At 41.4% G+C, this 19,413-nt stretch overlaps 1 protein-coding gene across 6 annotated transcripts in view; it reads right to left on the reverse strand.

Annotated features, from left to right (window-relative positions):
• Window positions 1-19,413, reverse strand: part of LOC126299619 (plasma membrane calcium-transporting ATPase 3) — a 1,680,486-nt gene that overhangs the window by 313,993 nt on the left and 1,347,080 nt on the right. For 2 of the 6 annotated variants that reach the window (XM_049991662.1, XM_049991659.1), the window contains exon 1: window positions 17,221-17,352. The exons of 2 other annotated variants lie outside the window; for them this stretch is intronic. The gene's annotated coding sequence lies outside the window, so the exon portion shown is untranslated. Of the gene's footprint in view, window positions 1-17,220; window positions 17,371-19,413 lie in introns of those variants that run through there. 2 more of the 6 variants (XM_049991658.1, XM_049991661.1) reach the window with 2 other exon arrangements.

Consider the following 19,413-nt stretch of genomic DNA (forward strand, 5'->3'; position numbering starts at 1 on the left):
GTTATGGACACACAAGTAGGTAACACCTGTAGTCAAGTGGTAACGAAGGTTCTAATATGGTTCAAATGGCTCTGAGCACTATGGGACTTAACATCTGAGGTCATCAGTCCCCTAGGACTTAGAACTACTTAAACCTGACTAACCTAAGGACATCACACACAACCATGCCTGAGGCAGGATTCGAATCTGCGACCGTGGCGGTCGCGCGGTTCCATACAAGCGTCTAGAACCGTTTGGCCACTCCGGCCGGCAAACGAAGGTTCTAGGAGAGAACAAAACACGAAACACTGAAGTTTATATTTGAAGCTACAGTAATATTCTACTGTGTTCGAAGAAAATAACATATTTGAAAATGTTTACGTCTTACGACAGCTCGGTACAGTCTACAGAAAATATTGAGGATCATCGTCCCTGAAGTCTTTAAGAACGTCTTTAAAAGATTCTAATTGAAGCCATTGCCAGGCGACCCTTTCTGCCAATAACCCGAGCATGCCGGATTTCGGGAATGGGTTCTATGCTGTTTACCTTACACAGGCCATTAAATTTTTCCTTGGAATGGCCACATAATAAATCAACATATAACTAGCATTGAGTAACTAGTGTAAAACATTGGATTCAGTAAACATTTATGCAATCTAAGCCCTTACGAATGGCAGGGTCAATTCGGAAGTAGCGACAGGTAATTGCAGAGGACAAATTACTTAGAAATGACAGCGTAAGACTGTCGAGCAACGAATCAAAATCTGTACAGGGTAGTGTAAAAATCTTAACACCGAAGATACATGAATGACAGGAAATTACACTTACAAGTGCTGATATTGCCAAAAGAGACCTGCCAAATTAAATAAATGATTACTTTATAAACGCTTTTCAAACACTCAGCTCGAATCTACAAATAATGAAACTTAAGAATCCACGCCTACGTACAGCGTGAGGTCAGTACCAGCTAGTGAACATGATGTAGTACACGTGATCGGAAGCCTCAAATGCAACATATCAGGAAGTGGAAATATCACAATTCGTACTGCTTCAATAACTGCAAAGCCCTTGAGATTATTGGAACAACGAATCACGAAGTAGTTGATCGGCTACAATCAACTGAATACAGTAGTTACCAATATGGCTTTCGACCAGGTAGAAGTAGAGTAACATCAACAATAGTGTCTAATAACATAAGTAAATTATAAGTACGCCACTGTCGTTTTATTACGCTGGCGACTAGTTTCAAACTACAGAAGTTTATTTTCAAGTCCTGTCCTGAGTTGATGTCAATACATAAGGCTGAATGAGTTAGTTTATATCATCCTAAGGATTTCTATATTGTCAGTCATAGAACACTTCGAAGTAAGTTCGGAAGCAATGGGATGAAAGCGACAGAAAGCAGATAGTTTCAATCATATTTGTAAAATATGATCATAAGCTGCGAAACTCTAGCTAATTCTAATCAAGTGACGTGCATTCAGGGTATGCTTTGGTAACAGCAACTAAAGATTATGCAATTCGAGGCACGCGTTAATTCCACGATATCTAGATAAAATCGTTACGTATCTTCGATGCGTTTATTGCGTTAAATTATTGATAGTGCATTGCGAGACGAGCCGAAACATGTGAGTTTAGATTAACTGAGCACCGCAAGTTGCGCGCGCAGCTATGTTGATCGTGGGCCGTTTGACCGTTTCCTGCTACAAACGAAGCAGCGGGAGACTTGCCGCGCGGGCGCACCTCTGTTTGCCACGGGTCGTGTTCGAGTATTACGGCCACAAGCGCTGCTGGCTTCGGACGAGCGTATATTACAGAGTAATGGAATGTAGCAGTACATAATTATCTTTCTCACTTTGCATATTTGCCGAATGTGTCTGAACGTGTCAAGGTGCGAGGGTGCCGGGTTGTATCTAGTGATATATAATAACTATGTGTCTACATGTATTATACGAAAGTTTATTTTTTAAGCCGTTCTCTGCGCATTCTTTCTCAAAACAGGAAATAACTAAAAATAGATGGTAAACACCAGACCTAAAGAACTTTGTTCAAAAGACCAATAAACTGACTAGAAATTTCCATTGTAATATTTATACCAAATGTGACAAGTCGGTAGCGGTGACCTATACGCGGTGTTTCACTGGTACTGTCGTTTGCAAAGGATAGAAGCACTAGTTGCACCAATACTGGGTATATGCATCTGGGAAATTTAGCGAAATGTACAACCAAGCACGGACTATCGATCATCTACCGTTGTCTGTAGCTATAGCTGCTTTTAAGGAAAAACAGCGTTTGATGACCTGCTTCAAAATATTTATACACAACAGGCGGAACAGGAACTTTCTTAAAAGGCTTCTTATTGGAGTGTGTTTCCTGGGAAAACAAGACTTGGCATTTCGTTAACATGAACGAAAATTCTATTAATTAGGGAAATTTTTAGATAAGTTCACACAACCTCTGTGTTTAAAGGAATTTCTAATCTAATTCAAAATCATTTAATATAAGCCGCATGTGCGAACGTTTTGTCATATATAAAGCAGGAAACTGTGGATGTTCTTTTTGTAGAAGTAATGGCAGACGAAACAGCTGTTGCAAATAGAGCACAGTTTTCTACTGTGTTATGAAGGCGACGTACAGGAAAGATTCTTAGCGTTCAAGTGGTGAGAAACATGCCCACGCTATTGCAGAACTTACCCAGCACTTTTTATCAGCATTCAAATGTAACAAAAAATTGTTGCACAAACGTTTGATGGAGCGCTGACTGGCGGAAAATCTGAATGGGATTCAAGCAGTAGAGAGAGACATCATGAACCATAGTTTTTCAATGTTATGCCCACGTACATAACCTCGTTTTGTCTCTGAGCATCAGCCAAGAAAGGAGTGTAAAATTTTTAATTCGCTCAGTGAACGTGCAGATTTTTCACTGTTTTCTAAACGTTTTAAATTTTTGAAAACATTTTTCAACGTTGTCTTCCACACGTCTGTTCAAAGCGATAGAATAACTCATCAAGGTTGGTGAACACAGTACAGCAACAGAACTAAACTCTGAGATGTGTTTAGTGACTTGCTACAACATCCTTAAAAAATTTATTCAGATATTTTAGCACCAATTAAACGGCTCTTTGACACTTCTAGAAGCTTTCAAATTTGTTTCTCTCTTGAAAACATTCGACAAAAATTTACGTTCAACGAAGTGTTGCACAACGTTTTGTAGAACCGAACAAGTATAATTTTGTACTGTGAAGAAAAAATCCAAGAAACTCGCTTTTGAATGGCCACACTACGCAACGACTGAACAAGTTTTTCAACAAACCGTGTCAAACTCCGAAGAGGAAATGTAACTATAAAGGGATCTCTTGGTAAGTGTTTGATAACATTGATAGCCACTTGAAGTTAAGACTTCAAAATTACTCTAAATTTAAATTTGCCACATGAAAGCTATGGACAATTATCTAAGCAGTTTCTCGGAAGCAGCTTTCAGAGACCCTCGGATGCACATGCAAAGTCCTTCGACGATATTCGACTGAAACGCCATCCGCCATGAATGAATCTGCGAAACTACTGAGCACTAATTCAATGCCAAACAAAAGTTTTCGGCAGCTTAATATGCTAGTGTAAGTACTTTATACAATACCTGCGAGTACCTCTTAAGTAGAAAGGTCGTTTTCAGCGGTGAAGAGAATCAAAAGCTACTGTCTAAATACTACTGGAGAGTGGAGACTGTCTTGTCTATTTCAACTTAAACTCACTCACTGGCAGAATTCAGAAAGGCCATTTTGAGAAGGTAGTTACCCAATTTGCTTCTCAGAAAAAGAGTGGAATTTTAATTCCATTGATATTGCAGGTGATCTACCAAAGCGTGCAGGGTGAATGTGAAGCCACAAACCATTTTATGTAAAGTTAGCTTGTAGTAACACATTTATATGCGCTCTAATTATTTAAATATCTACCCTTACTATGTCAACCCTTACCAGTTACGAGTGGTATCGAGATAAGCCTGTCCCTTGATTTACTGCTCACTAAAAATATAAACATTAGTCACGTAACTATAACATAAAATATATTCAGAGCTTCAGCTATATGAATGGTCACAGCAAGCCACTGTTCTAATCATAAAATATTAGTATCTGATGCAAAGTTAATTTTTCTGACATGTCGGATACTGTTGCACTGAATGATCTAAGGAGAAACAAATACAGAAGGTTCTTTACTCAGACCTACCAACGAGTAACGATGACAGATGAAATAACCGACAACTTTCCAGCAACAAAATGATTTCGCCCGGTTTTGCCGAACCAGTGAAGGTTTTACTTATTTTTCGGTGTACGGCACCCCGAAATCCACGGTAACTGACTGACCAAGGGAGTCTACGCACTAACATAGAGAATGTTTTCAAAGATTTTGATCGAGATGATTGCAGTATAAAAAAAAATCGATGGTCAGTCCCTGACCCACCTCCAGCTTGGTGAGGGAACCGTGTTTGCAAATGAAGACCTGGCAAAACTAAATGACTCGCTAATTAAACTGCATCTGCAGAATTTTGGAAACGAATAGGAGAAAACTAAAGTCCTGAGTCTCAATATCCAAGAAATTAAATGTTAGAACGAACTACGAAAGTATAGCGAGGCGTGATCCAAACACAAAGCAGTAAAGATGCTTATTGGAGAGCATGCGAACATAAACCTTGAAGAGAGAGAATAGGTGGGTTAATGCTATGAAGATGGCTGTATGGACACAGTGATAGCTGATGGCGCAGAATTTATTGAAGTTAATATGTAAGATGCATCCACTCTAGTGGATGGACCGTGGCTGAAGGAAAGTACAAGCAGCTGGGTTTTGACGGCCTGTGTTGTTTACATAAACGTGCTGAGCAGAAACAGCTAACCGTGTCCCAAGGCCTTTAGTCACTGCCCTCAGTCTCAATCTCCCTATTTTGTTTCAACCAGATCAGAATAGCATAGCAAATCTAGCTAAGCTCAAGTCCCAGTAATTCTCACGTGGTTGTACTCCCTATCACAACCCTACCGATCGTAAAATAGGCTAACAGGGCACGAAGAGTTTGCCGTGATACATGAACAGAGCTAAACCTCAGTAAAGCAATGCCTACTGCAGCCTAACCCCAAGCTTGCGCGTTTCCAAATCTCAGGGCATGGGATCAATACGATCAGTTCGGTTTTGATCACGTGCCAGACGCATCCTTAATGTGTTCACTCTGTTAATACAGTATTAATGCTGTAAATTTTCAAAGTGCGACATGGAGAGACTTCGTAGTCTACGCCCATAGCTTTTACATTTCACTCTTCTGTGATCGTTAGCGCTTATATTTTAAACTTTAGGTACTGACACAGCCTCTATTGCACTGCTAAATATTACACGCATTTGGTACCGCATATACGGTGTGACTACATTTTATGATCGCGAATGTTTCACAACCATTTCAATATATCGAAGAGGTTTGCAGCTAATATCAAATGGAAAAATGTTTTTCTATGTGGATGATACCGCTATCTATCGTAACAGCACCTACATCTCATTTCAAGTGGAAAAGGGACTATTCTAATTGCGCTCGACAGCTAGTTAAGAAAGGAGCACAGTGGCAGTAGCGTAATTCCATTCTCACAAACTTTCGCAAAGAAAAGGAAACAAAGGAGCATGCTGGCACAGTGCCTTTTCAGTTCCACTTCCTTGGAAATATAGACTAATAGTGCTGAAACTGCACTGCGTCGGCATACTTCGCCCTCACCGTTGGCGCACTGTTCCACTTTATGGCGAAAAGTTTGCGTGGATATTGTTATGTGCCATGACTATCTTTTCCACGAGCTATCGTACGCCGTTAAGTGGGATAGCAATCCCACATGAGCAGTTACTTCCATTTCTCGATAGATGTACTGATTTTACTTGGATTCATGCTATGTAAACGCACCACCAGATACTATATACAATTATTTGAGGCACCAGATATGAAAATATCTGTCACGACTACTTTTTAATAAGTTTGAAAAAAGGAATATTGAGGTTTAGTGTCCCTCAACGACGAGGTCATACGAGACTGAGCACAAGGGAAATCACCGTATCCAGTCATACGGAAACAGTTTTGTACTTCTCTCAAGGGTTATTTTGTTTATAAGGCTGCCAGTGTCATTTTCTGAAGAGTTATCGGACATTCAGTTCGCCGTACTAAACGAAAATTTGTACCAGACCTCAGACTAGAAATCAACCCCGATCGCTCTCTTATTGGAAGCAGTCGCTATAGCCACGCAGGACACCCGAACACGACTCTAGGTCTGGCATTCGCTTTCAGTGAAATGAAATAATCGTAAGACAATATTGGCCAAGATACTGCATCTGGGGTTGTTCGGCAGCCTAGTTTTCATTTGACGCCACTTCCGCGACTTGCATGTCGATGATGAAATAATGAGGACAACACATCACAGAGTCCCCGAGCGGATAGAATTTCCGTCACTGCCGGAATCAACCACCCCCCCCCCCCCCCCCGCATGACAGTCAGCAGTGCTAACTGCTCAGGTACGATGGTGGACAGCTTTCACTTATGACAACACTGCAGGCTCTCTATACCTGAAGAGCCTTTCACGATACAATTCCGTGTAATATTACATTGATGCCATTATTATTTATTCCATTTCAGAGAATTTAGTTGAAGCAGTGTACTCAAATTACCACTTTCAGGGCAAAACGCCTGAGAGTTCATGAAAAAAAGGGATATTTAACGTTCAGCATTTGCTATTTTATCATCTAATATGAACTTAAGTTTTGCGAACTCTTTTCTGAAGGACTTTGGGTATAACCTTGTAAAGAAGTGAAACTTAGACGGTAAGCAGTTCACACAAGAGGAGAATAGATTCTTTTAAACTGAGGTTCTATAGGAGAATGCTGAAGGTTCGACGAGTAGATCAAGAAACAAAGAGGTGATAAATGGAACTGGGAAAATGAGAAATTTATGGAACAACTTGACAAACAATCGGTTGATAGGACACATCCTGGGGGCATCAAGTAATTGTTTGACTATCGAAGTGTGGAAAGTCAAAAATTGTAAAGGGAGACCAAAGCTGTAATATAGAAAACATATGCAAATGGCTGTAGACTGTGGTACTTACGCTGAGATGAGGTGTGTTGCACAGGACAAACTAACATCGAGAGATGCTCCAATAGCATCTGCTAGTGGAACTGATTCAGTTTTCAGTAGCCTTTCTCTAGAACTGAAAAATTTTTACTTTTTACTCTGTGCAGGAGTTCAAAGGCTTTTTCTACGTTTTATTTGCATGTACAGGTTGACAGAGTTATACACGGATTCGTTTCCAGCGTTTCGCATACACGGGACTTAATTTGAGTGCTGTCATCTGTTTAAAATTACGCGGAAGTATTAACCCATTATCGCCCATCTTCTACGTCTACATCCATACTCCGCAAGACACCTGACGGTGTCTGTCGTGTTTCTCGAAAAGTGAATCGTTAGTTCAGGCCAGAACATCTGTGGCGGTACACTTGACATGGTCTGTACGTAAAATTTCAGGAAAAAGGAAAGAGCGTGCCTGTTGACGAAAATAAGCCTGTACTAAGATCGTATTGATTAGAAAGCGAAGTTTTGGATCGCTACGGAAAACCGACAGAGCATAACAAACAGCACATGCCTGTCCCTATAGATGCTATTCAAGCAAAACCCAAGACCTTGCAAGCAGATTTAACGAAAGAGGGCGATTCAGTACCTTTCTCGGCCAGATCAGATTGGTGCCGACAATTTTAAGAAAAAGGCTACACTGCGAAGCAAGTTTTCAACCTTGATGAAGAGGGCTTTTTTTTTTAAGACTGATACCTAGCCGCACCCTTTCTATGGGAAAAAACAGCACCTGGATATAAGGATGCCAAAAACCAGTGCAACCTTTTACGAAGAAATGCTGCAGGGGATTTCAAATTAAAATCCCTGTGATGTGCCACATTCAAAATTGTATGTCTCTAAAGGGTTTTGACAAGAGCAGACTAGGAGTTCTGTTAGTGTATTATTGTGTTTCGCTGTGAATTTGTAAAGGTATACATTTTGCATTAAAGCGCGTTTCAGAAAAACTGGTAATCTTGGCAGAAATACTAACAAACACGGCAATTTTAAACTTAATATGTGAGTAAACGACAGCATACCCCCGTATTTTACACACAAAATACATCTCGCTTTACGAGAATTCGGTATGCGCAGCGATTCCGCGTAACGTTACTATCGCGTACAACGAGATTTATCTGTACCACTGCAGAGTTCATTTTCCATGTAACTACAATTCCTGCCGTCAGAGTTCTGTGAATTACGTATTATTCGCGCTGTGGTTGGTGGGAGCGACCGTAGAAGCATTCTGCACTCCGTCGCTTCGATCAGCCACCGCGCAGCAACTTGGTCCGCGCGAATGATAGTGTCTTATTATTGCCGTGCAATTTTGGCTCAAATGGTCCCACAGATAGTGAGGAAAAAATGGAAGGGGGCATATGCTACTAAGAGGCGGCTCTATTTATGCTGTGAACGAGTAATACCGCAGTCTGGTGTTCCAAGACATTTTGAAACAACTTCAAGCTAAACTATCTCTATAACGATAATAGGCATACACTGGGTCCGATGGACCCGGAGAGAATGAACTTTTAATAGCTATATGGAAGACAAAGTTTAGCCCCCGCTCATCCTTGCAATATCAGTAACACAAAGGTACTATCACAAAAAGTTTTAGATGTGACTGTTGTTTTTTAAACCACACATTTACGTAAGCTGGGTCCGATGGACCCAGTGGTTTATGTTGTGTCATTAAATTACACTGGGTTATAATCAAGTACAGTTTACTGGAATTCATAGAATACATTACTGGCACAGATATGCACTGCTGTCACCGCAGAAACTACATTGACATCTTACAACTTGTTTAGCTGTAATGGTGATTTGTAAAATAAATTATGAACAGCAGTTGTATTCCTACACTCCACAGAGGAAGACGGTACCTTGGGTATTTCTTCAAATTATTCTTTTTCAGATAGAATGTCGGAATCATCCTCTGAAAAAATGAGGAAAGTAGACAGCATACATTTTTCAAGACCAGATTTTGAATCGGTTGGTTGTTAATTGGTAGAAGAATATTATTTCCTGTCAGACCTAGGTACTGCTTCGGTCGAAAACCAGGATATTGTTCCTCAGGCAGTAGCATGCAACTCTTTGGATGAGAAAATGTGGTGCAGTGTAGGCAATAATGCCTGTGAACAAATAAGCAGCAGAACTTCGAACATATTTGCTACAAGGGTATGCTATAGAGTACGATAATATGCACAAAACACTCTTATTTAAAATTTCGTATTAGGCAGAACTGCTCCAATGGACCCAAGGTATATAAATGTGCACAATATGAAGGGCATGAATAGAATGATTAAGGCTTTAGAATTGTTCCTACTCTACACTGTAACTTCGACACAGGTTTGACTGGATAAGAATCCTTTTACGGTGCATGTATAGGATTTGTTAGCAGCATTGAGGTCAACAATGACAGGTGTTTTCCCATAAACTTATGTAAATTGTTTCTTTCATTTGCACCCGCTGCTTCGGAATTTAATTCGTACATTGGGCTCTCGCGCTGCGTGTATTTACGCTCGCAGAAGCAGCAACAAGCGCCGCCGCCTACTGACATATCTTCGGGAGAAGGTGTTTGGCAGGAAGCGGCGGTCGCCGGGGCCCCGAGGCCAGGTGCGAGGTAGCGGCGGCGCGCCCGCTCTGTGTATAATTGGCGCCGCCTTGGCCGGCTCCGACGAAATTCCGCAACAACGGCGCTCCCTATTTTTAGTGGTAGCACCAGGTCTATTATTTTTAGTCGTATTCGCCACGGGAGCGAAACGCACGCACGCAAACTGTGCGCCAACCGAGATCGTATTCTAGATCTATATCAGGACCCTGCCAAGAGCAGACGCTGGAAAAAACTGCCGCAGACCGACGGGGGAAGGGCAGCCGACGAAAATGAAGGGAACTGTTTGATACGCTCAGTAGGCTGCAAAGATGCTGACATGACGCGAAGGAGATCGTTCCACGGAAGTCAGTGCCTCGTCCTCTTCGCATATAGTGCCGCGCTTGTTACGACACCGGTGACATAAGGCGAGTCACGTGTTTCTCTGCACTGGTGCGGCTGGAGGCGGCTGTAGTGTCTCGACAAGGAAAATAATCCTTCCACGTACTTCCTGCAACGTCGCGTCACTATCCTTTATACGACATTCTCATTCAGAACAAACTCCGAGAAACTTTCACGACTTCACGTTCATTTGCTAATCAGTGGTATTTTGTGCCTAAATACCAACAGTCAACGGCGATTCATTTGAAGTTCATAGATTAACTGCGTCAATTTGATACCTTACCGTGTTCTCTGCTAGTACAGATCATTTTATGTTTTATGCAAAATCGTAGCCTACGAAACTTCAACATCCGCACCATGTCACTGAATCTCAAATCATTTAAAAATTCCTTCAACGAATCTAACCTAATGAGTTTTTTGTTGCTACCCGCATCTAATAAAATTTAATTTTTATTTTTTATAACTTTTCGATATTAACGGCTACTTTATAGCGTCAATACCGATTAGGAAGAAATAAAAATATTTCGTTATTTTCCATACTTATGCAGATTAATACCCCTATGCAACGCTTAAGCTTTACACCATGGTACAAGTGGTTCACAAGTGAGTCCATTATTACGCAACCAGTGGTTTTGAGATATTGCCACTCTACGAACAAGTTAACACGAGATGACGGTTTCGGCAATAGCAGTAATCTTAAGCGCCCCCCTTAATATAGGGAACATATATCCAAAGCAACTACAGTTGTCTATGAAACGCTTTGGATACCCACAGTCCTAGACTATATTACCACCGTCTGCCCACTGGCAACCAGGCTTGGCAGCAGCTCTCTTGGCAACGAGCAATCGATGATGGTGGTAGACCTAGCTTGAGTTTAAGAGGGACTGAGTGACTAGTGAATACTGATTCTCCTTTCGTTGTTATCGCCTAATACAACTTCGTGAGGCTCTTGCTCGCAATCAGCTGCTCACTGCCTTGTAAAGACAGGCCTGCAAGTTTCAACATTAGATTTAACAGGTAGGCCGGTCGCCTACACATATATCACTTGTTTTAAATGACATCTCACGAAAACTGCTACTGGCGTAAGATCTGATAATTTGGCCAATGTGGGGAGAAGGTCCTATGGTTTCTACCCATATATTATGGAGATGATTCCGAACGACCACCGACGAGTGGTGGAGCACCGCCAAATTGAAGCATCCTGCAGCGGACCATGTTCCAGCAAGTGTTTTCATCACTGAGAAACTGCACTAGTACGCTCCAGTCAATGTCCACTGAGAATTTATAAGAGAGTATTTACTAAAACGTGTAGTGAACATAATTTCTTGTAGGTTCATGTCCCAATATTTTTGTCTTAGTCCAGACTTGCACCATAACCTACGACGACAGTGTGGATATCCTGTTGTGTGTGTAACTCACTTATCCGTTTTTGCGAGTGTGATCAATTTCCAGTATTGAATGAAGACTGGCGCCAATCGCCCGAAAACGTGCTGTTACGGACTACGCCAAGGTACCTACATTTGTTAAATTACTGGGAACACACTGAACTAACCTAGACTGAAAGGGGTTGTGTCGCCCTACATAAATCACGTAATCGGGCATCGAACGTGTATCCAGCCTCAAATTGGCTTTTAAGGCTGAGCAAATATTTTCAACTTCTACGTGAATAGCGGCGTTTATGAACGATATTAACATTCGAACGAATACTACGCAGGCAAATAACAATGAGAACTTTAATTCCATACAGCCAGAAAGACGTCACTCCCATGTCAAGTTTTACACATTAAAGAACTCAGTTTATCAGCTGTACAGCTACCCATATCTTCGTTGTCAAGCAATGGTTAGCCAACACCAACGTGGCAAGATTCGCCAGCTTTCAGTAAGATACGTGTGGACTTATATGAATATTAGGCAGGAAACTGCTTTGTCCCAACGTTGCCGTATGGCTCCATGTATTTTGGTTCACGTGCGAAGTACGAGTATAGGGTTGACTTACATAATTTTTTGAAATTCTTAAGAGTAGTTAGCATATAAGTTTATGAAACTGACTATGGCCATAAGCATATTGCAGTATACTCAGAAACATCCCAGTAATTACGACAGTGTCTTTCAGAAAGTAGCTGACAATTACGAAGGCAGATTTGTGCGTATACCACGTAACATGTTAACGGGGCTAAGAGATTCCGAGAATTTATAGCTCAACAAGAGATGCATGTTATTTACGTGTGGATTTCTATTTTTCCAAAACTAAAACAAATTTAAAATAAGTAGAGTGGGAGAACCACGTCCGTGTAGTCTTCTGCCTAATACTCGTGTTTCAGAAACCTCTACAGTCTACACTGCCGCTGGAGTTCTGATTTTGCGCTTAGGTTTGGTGTACTTCCATCAATATGATTTCACATTTTCTGCACTTTTAAATCAAAATTTGGTTAAGAAAGCGTTTCTCCATATATTTAGCAACTACTGTAACCTTTACTTAATACAAACTTTATATACAGCCATATAGATACATGACCAGCTGCTTCACAGCGTGTTTCACCTTCTGAACGCAATGCAATAGCAATTCTGAGTTGCACTGAGTAGGTTCCCGGAGGAATGTGGCGCCAGACGTCTACATCCAAGACACGCAGTTCACGTAAATTACGTGTCAGTGGTTCATGGGAGCGCTGCTCGCGCCTGAATGTGTCCCAGATGTTCTCCATCGGGTTAATATCAGACGAATTTGGCGGCCATGACAACGTAAGGTCATTATCACGGTGCCGTAGGAGCAACATGGGGACACGTAGCGGGCGTTCTGCTGCTGAGACGCATGTTCAACAACGTGCGCTAAACAATGCGTTTCCGAACCCTCGGGTCTGCACTAGCATTATACTCTCATGAGGTATGCCACACACCGCCGCCTATCCCGCTTTGCAGAGGGGGCAAATTTACGATCACGTAATGTGATGAGGCTTGGACGTCTAACATACTGTCGCCTACTCGTGGTTTCACGTACTGCAACCGTTTCCACAGAGGCTCAGGGACAGTAGCGCGTAAATAGCCAATCACCTTCGGCGTTTGCGAGATGCTCGGTCCCAGAAGCTGGACCATCACAATCTGTCCTTCACTGGATTTCCCCATTAGTACTCCGTATTGTCGCTATCGTCTGCCCCTTCGGAGTATACTTTCCTTACCGCGTCACGCCAACAGGCAGTGGTCAATCTCGCGCTGACCAATGGCCATCATAGTGTTGTGCCAATAATAATACCGTTTAGGATATGTAGGGAATAATATACTAGAAAATAATTACTGTAACAGAACTATAATTGCAAAAACACTGCACCAGCATTTGTTAAAAATCTGTCCGGCGACAAAGAGTCTTACTTCATATTCCAACTCCATGAAGTAAAAAAGCTACAGAACGTGACACTACAATAATCTTATTTCGTAGCGAAGCCAGATTTATTACTAAATTGCAGAGTGACATCTGACTTCTAACAGGATATTCTATAGCAAGCAATCTCCAGCAGACTTGCAGAATTTGAATGGTCTGGAGCCCTGCTGAGTAACGGAAGGAAAACTGACGAAAGTGCCGTAGCAAATTTTTCAATGTAGTTATATGTCTTTCCATGTCAACGTAATTATCTCTTGCTACGACGTGGAACTTGACAGTGTTCAAATATAGAACACTTTCTCAGAGAAAATATAGCAACATACCGGGGTGAACTATTTTTGTTAGCGATACCTAGTGTCTCCCAACACTTTTTCCATTGCTAATGTACAGCTTACATGCGTCCATTACCAGAAATTTACACCAAAGGAAAGTTCTGTATCTATACTTCCACGACTATCCATCGCACAGCTTTATTTGGAAGTGGACGAATTTTTACTTATCCTTACGCATCAATACACCTGAACTGCATTCCACATATGGAAATAAACGCTCCAAGAAACTTTCTGCTCGCACTTGTTCATTAGCCAACAAATGAAGCAACTGTTAGGCAACCGGTGTTCGGTAGTACGGCAACAAGGTCGTGCGCTCTATTCAACAAGCGTTGCGCTAATACGTCACTGTACTTCTCAACGCCACAAAGAATCTAGGTGATACAGGTGTTACTTGAATGAGGACGTGTGCTCAAAATTCTTACCGATTACACCCCTGCGACATCTGGGGAGGGGTAATTGGACTTACAAGCGACGATACGACAAACCAACCTTTCGTCAGTATTGCTGCAATATACACGCTGCAGGTAGTAACTGGTTATACGAACACATTTATTGCGCCGTATAGACGAGAAAAAACTTCATACTTGATTTTATCATCGTAAGTCATGACGCTACATCATATCTGACAGTTTCGATTTAGTTGTTTCATGTATCATAACTGCGACCTCTCGCTTTGACTTGGAACAAGCGAAAAATATGGCAAACGCTCCCCTTTCACATCATTTGTAAAGCTATAATTTTACATGGTCATTCTAAATTATGTCAAATTTCATCTATTTTATCTTGGACAGAAACAGCTGCGATAGTACGTGCTACTCGTACGAAGACTGCAGACTAAGTGTTGTTAACGTTTTGACGTCACTATATCGATATGCAATTCTCGTTCACGTCAAATGCTTCACTAGAATTTAATCAATTGGCTGTAATTGCTTACGAGCAGTAAATTTCCCATCTCGTGTAGTATACATACGTTTAATTAAGACATACTAATTTCGTAAACACTTCCACTCCCCGTTTGCAAGTACGGTACGTAATTTTAGACACGGGTACACTACAGAGCCAGAACGATTACACACGATAGTGTGAGGGAAGCGTTGAAATTTACCACAGAGCCTACACAGCTCTGGCCCGCAGAACTGAAGGGGGCATATTAAATACCCGTAGAACGAACAAGATTTAGTGACGAGCCAAAAGCTGTCTTCTCCACGGAAGAGGAACGTCGTTGGTGCCGGTTTAAAGACTCCATGAACTGTACATCAAGCTTTCGACATGGTCAAGCATAGGACCCGAAAAATTATAGACTTATTCGAGTGCCCGTCAGGGTGATAGCCTATAATTACTATCTGCGTATAGTTTTCGCATTTCATCTGCGAAGTGTAGAAAAACTGAAGCGATGGTTACGAAGAGCTAACAAGATTCCCAGGAATATAATTTTACAACTTTCAAATTTCGAAGAGAAGATTTCACAAACTGATGCGACAGGAGTGAACTTTACAATTTCACAATATTCTAAACTGTCAAACACGGTTCAAGCACCTTTAATTACTGAATTCTGTCAGGTTTATTACAGGCTCCTAAATGGTGCAGACATGAGCTTTTGTGTTATCGTGGGCGACTGAGCAACAGTGTCTGGGCCGTTCGCCGGGTACACTGGTGCTCGGACGGCCGATAAGCCCGGGCCGGCCGTGCAGCTAGCTCGCGACCTTTGTCGTATCCCACCCGCGCACACTTGCCCTGTTCCCACAGCATAGGCCAACGACGCTTCCCCTCTATACACAGGCTGCGCTGCTTAGAACCAATTAATGAGGGCTAGTAAACTACATCCAGAGAATGTAAACTTTCATGATACACTTAACTAAGTTGAGTTGGTACGTACCTAGGCCCAGAGATGTGAATAGCGAGGAGGTTGCAGCCTGTGTGTCTGGATTCTTACCGCTCCGATCAAGAAATCTTAAACAGATCAACTGATAACCGCCATGTTAGCTTCCCACGCTTGTAAGATATTACGTCACTTCTTGGCTGCCGCGCGGTCAGTGTAAACGCATGCTCTACCCGTGACAACGCTGACGTCACACACCCTCTGCCACCCACTGCACTGTGACTCACGCACGCGATCTGCTGAGCAGCTATGACATCATTTACGTGCCGGCATGTTATGAGCTGACAGATACACGTCGTCCGCGAGTATGTCCCGTGCGTCAACAAATACTGTTATCTGACACTACCACCACATCTCTCGGCAGAAAAATTTTCGTGCCGGTATTTTGTATATTCTAGTATTCTATGAAGCAAACCGACTTATTTACGGTCTAATATGTGTACTGCAATTGCCAGTAAGTTCAATGTCCTGGAACATTACATTTATAGTACTATTTACGTCCCAAAAATCGAATCTATTAAGTCACAACGTCTAACCCAGCAATACATTGATGGATAACATGAACGGAAAGTTTAATTTCTTTCCCACATGCACTTTGACCTTTGCGGAGTTTGATTTATGAAACAGAACGACCGCATAACTATAGTAGCCTACGTCCACTTTTAACTTCCGTTTTCCGTAACGAACAGCACTGACATTCAAATTCGAAAGTTATTAAGACTGACTTCTTGGCAATTCCGCTTCCTCGTAGCTTTCAAGAACGGATGTTAAGATTAGAAAGAGTCCCAGTTAAATTCACACAACGTGCTCAACCTACGTCTGTACGAACATACAATTCAGGACATTTTAAGTACTTATGATAACGCTAAATCATTGATCAGTCAAGCGAATTTATGAACTAGTTACATGCTTAAAGCCAAGACACTGTATGGCACCTCTACGTGACCACTATCATCAGACAGACCATTAACGGTAGCGATGCAATGAGATACTTGTCCCAAAATACACTAGCAAGTGTGGAAAGTAAATAGATAAGAAAAAGAAGAGATTTGCAACAAGAATATCAGCAATACAGTTTTACCCATAAATTAACAAGATTTATTTATCAGATATTCAATTCTAGTGACTTTATAGCGATAGGTTCCAACAATATAATTTTCATATAAGCAACGAAATACCACAATGACACAGTGAAGCGATCATTACGCAGCAATTTGTTATAGTTCCACAAAATTCGTACTACGAATAACTTCAAAGCTTCATTTTGTTACTCATCCCCCTGGGCACACCATAGAAAATTGCCAGGGGAACTTAAAACATATTTAACTGCCCAAGGTTTATCAACTCGTGCTCTTAAGAACTTAAAGGTTATTAATACGAGCCCTTCAAAAAGTTTTCACCTTATCCGAAGAAAGAAATTAAAACTGTTACATTGTTGTACATGTGTCTTGACGCTACTTTCAGGCAAACGAAATAATTTATCGAAACTATGTTGGGACGAAAACTACCCGTACTGAATCAAACAATCAATAAAAAACTTGAAATGGCGATTGTACTCACAGAAGAGTAGGCCGGTGCTCCGCCTCAATTATCCTAGAAGTCGATGACTTACACCACCTCACACAAACCTCACGACCACCGCCACTACCAACTAACCCAACTGAACGCTGCAGCAGGACTGTGCTCGGCCGACAGCACCGCCTCTGGCGGCGTATCCGCGAGTCGATCGATACTAGCGCCTCGTCGTGGTTAGATGACGAACGAATAGCCGCGTCTTCGTCTCCTTTTTAAATCGTGACGACTTTACGTGACTGAACTATGGCAGCTACACAGGACAGAAGCGAAAATAAATTGACGGAAACTTGTTTACGGTTACTCTTGATTTCAGTTAATTGTTTTCTTTTGTACATATTGCTGTAACATAAAGGAAGACCGTAAAATGTTTGTTTCAGGTACGGTACATATACAAAATTGCAAATTCATTGTAGTACCACCAGCAACGGTCTAATTATGAGTGAGTCTTATATCGTAAGAGTATATATTACATTTGTTTTTCGTATATTTACTTTCGCCTGTAGATATGCAGCAGTCTTTCATTGAGTAACTTGAAACACAACAGCGTTTAGAAAGAAGGAGCTGTTGCGTAAAACCATACATTTACTATGTCAAACAAACATAAGCACAGAAGTGGTACAATACTTACTGTAACTTTTTCGGTTCTATAATATATTTAATGGGCAATTCTACGCATTTGAAATTTTTTTATTAAAGCTGAGATGAACGGAATATGAGATTCCCTGCACTTTACCTTCATAATGCTGAGCTGTTATGTGTTTTGATACTTGTTAGTGGCTCTGAGCACTATGGGACTCGACTGCTGAGGTCATTAGTCCCCTAGAGCTTAGAACTAGTTAAACCTAAGTACATCACACACATCCATGCCCGAGGCAGGATTCGAACCTGCGACCGTAGCGGTCTCGCGGTTCCAGACTGAAGCGCCTATAACCGCACGGCCACTTCGGCCGGCATACTTGTTAGTCTGCTCTTTCTTTTAAAATTAGACTCAGAAGATGAAGTCAAGTTTCTCAAAGATAACCCGAAATTGTCAACTACGCCAGGTCTTTGGTAAGGCACTCCACACTGATATATTGACGGTGAAGGTAGCAAATGTCTTCGTGTCCAGACTGCCGCAGTGCGAAGTTTTTTCAAAATTTTCACTTTGTCTGTACAACATGGCGATCACAAAGTCCGCTTAAAATACTTCTGATACTTAATATACAATGATTTGACTGATTATTAACGCATTCCAAGCGCAAAGCTTTTGCTGAAGTGATATGCATTTTAACATACAGTACTCCAAGTGGGACAAACCAGTTCACATGTAGTTTTCCGCTATCCCATAACAGAACCAGAAGCGTTTTAAGTACCGTAGTACGGGACTGTTCTAATGAACGTTCTCTGCAATTCACAACCGAAAAAGGATTGTTCAAAACAGCTCAAAGCGAAATTTGGATCTATATAAAAACAATCATCGAGGAGCGTGTTTTTAATAACACACGTTTTGCAAAATTTCGCTATCCAGTCGCGAACGGACTTCGGGGGGAAATACTTCTTACACTTGTAGAACAACAGCGATCACCATAAGCATAAAAACTGCATGTAAACGTATCTTAGGTGGAAAAACGTGTTATAAATATAGGACACCTGTTGCTCCTGTTACGTATTACATCCATAATAATCTTGCTATCAATATCGCATAATCAATAAACGCAAGGCACTCCTAATTAGAAAATTCAAACCTATTATTGCTCTCGCCCCTTGCGTAGAACTGTCAGATTTTTTAAATGTTACTTAGAAGGAAACCTTCCACATAAGCAGATGATACTAGTTAACTTTTGACGATTAGCAACAAGAAGAGCTAAGTTCCGAATAGTTAATTCAAGTGTTTTCATAAATGAGATTATAGTAACTGCATAGTTTATACAAAATATCGGGTTGACAATCTGTTATTCGTCTCTGCGTATTTGTTCGCTGGCGAAGCTGACTGTCAGCAATCCTTTGCAGTTCGAGGACAATGGGATCAAATAATATGCCACGATCATGTAGTTCTGTGGCTCAAGGGCTACGCGTCAAGCGAAAAGTCCTAAGGTCCGCGGTTCAATTCGCAGTTAGTCAAAGAGCTCTTTTTTTTCTTTTCACTTATCGCTTATTTCCGCTCTTGAGACTATTTGTGTGTGTGAAAAATACCAAGTT

This window comes from Schistocerca gregaria, chromosome X (assembly GCF_023897955.1).
Source record: "Schistocerca gregaria isolate iqSchGreg1 chromosome X, iqSchGreg1.2, whole genome shotgun sequence".
Lineage (NCBI taxonomy): Eukaryota > Metazoa > Arthropoda > Insecta > Orthoptera > Acrididae > Schistocerca > Schistocerca gregaria.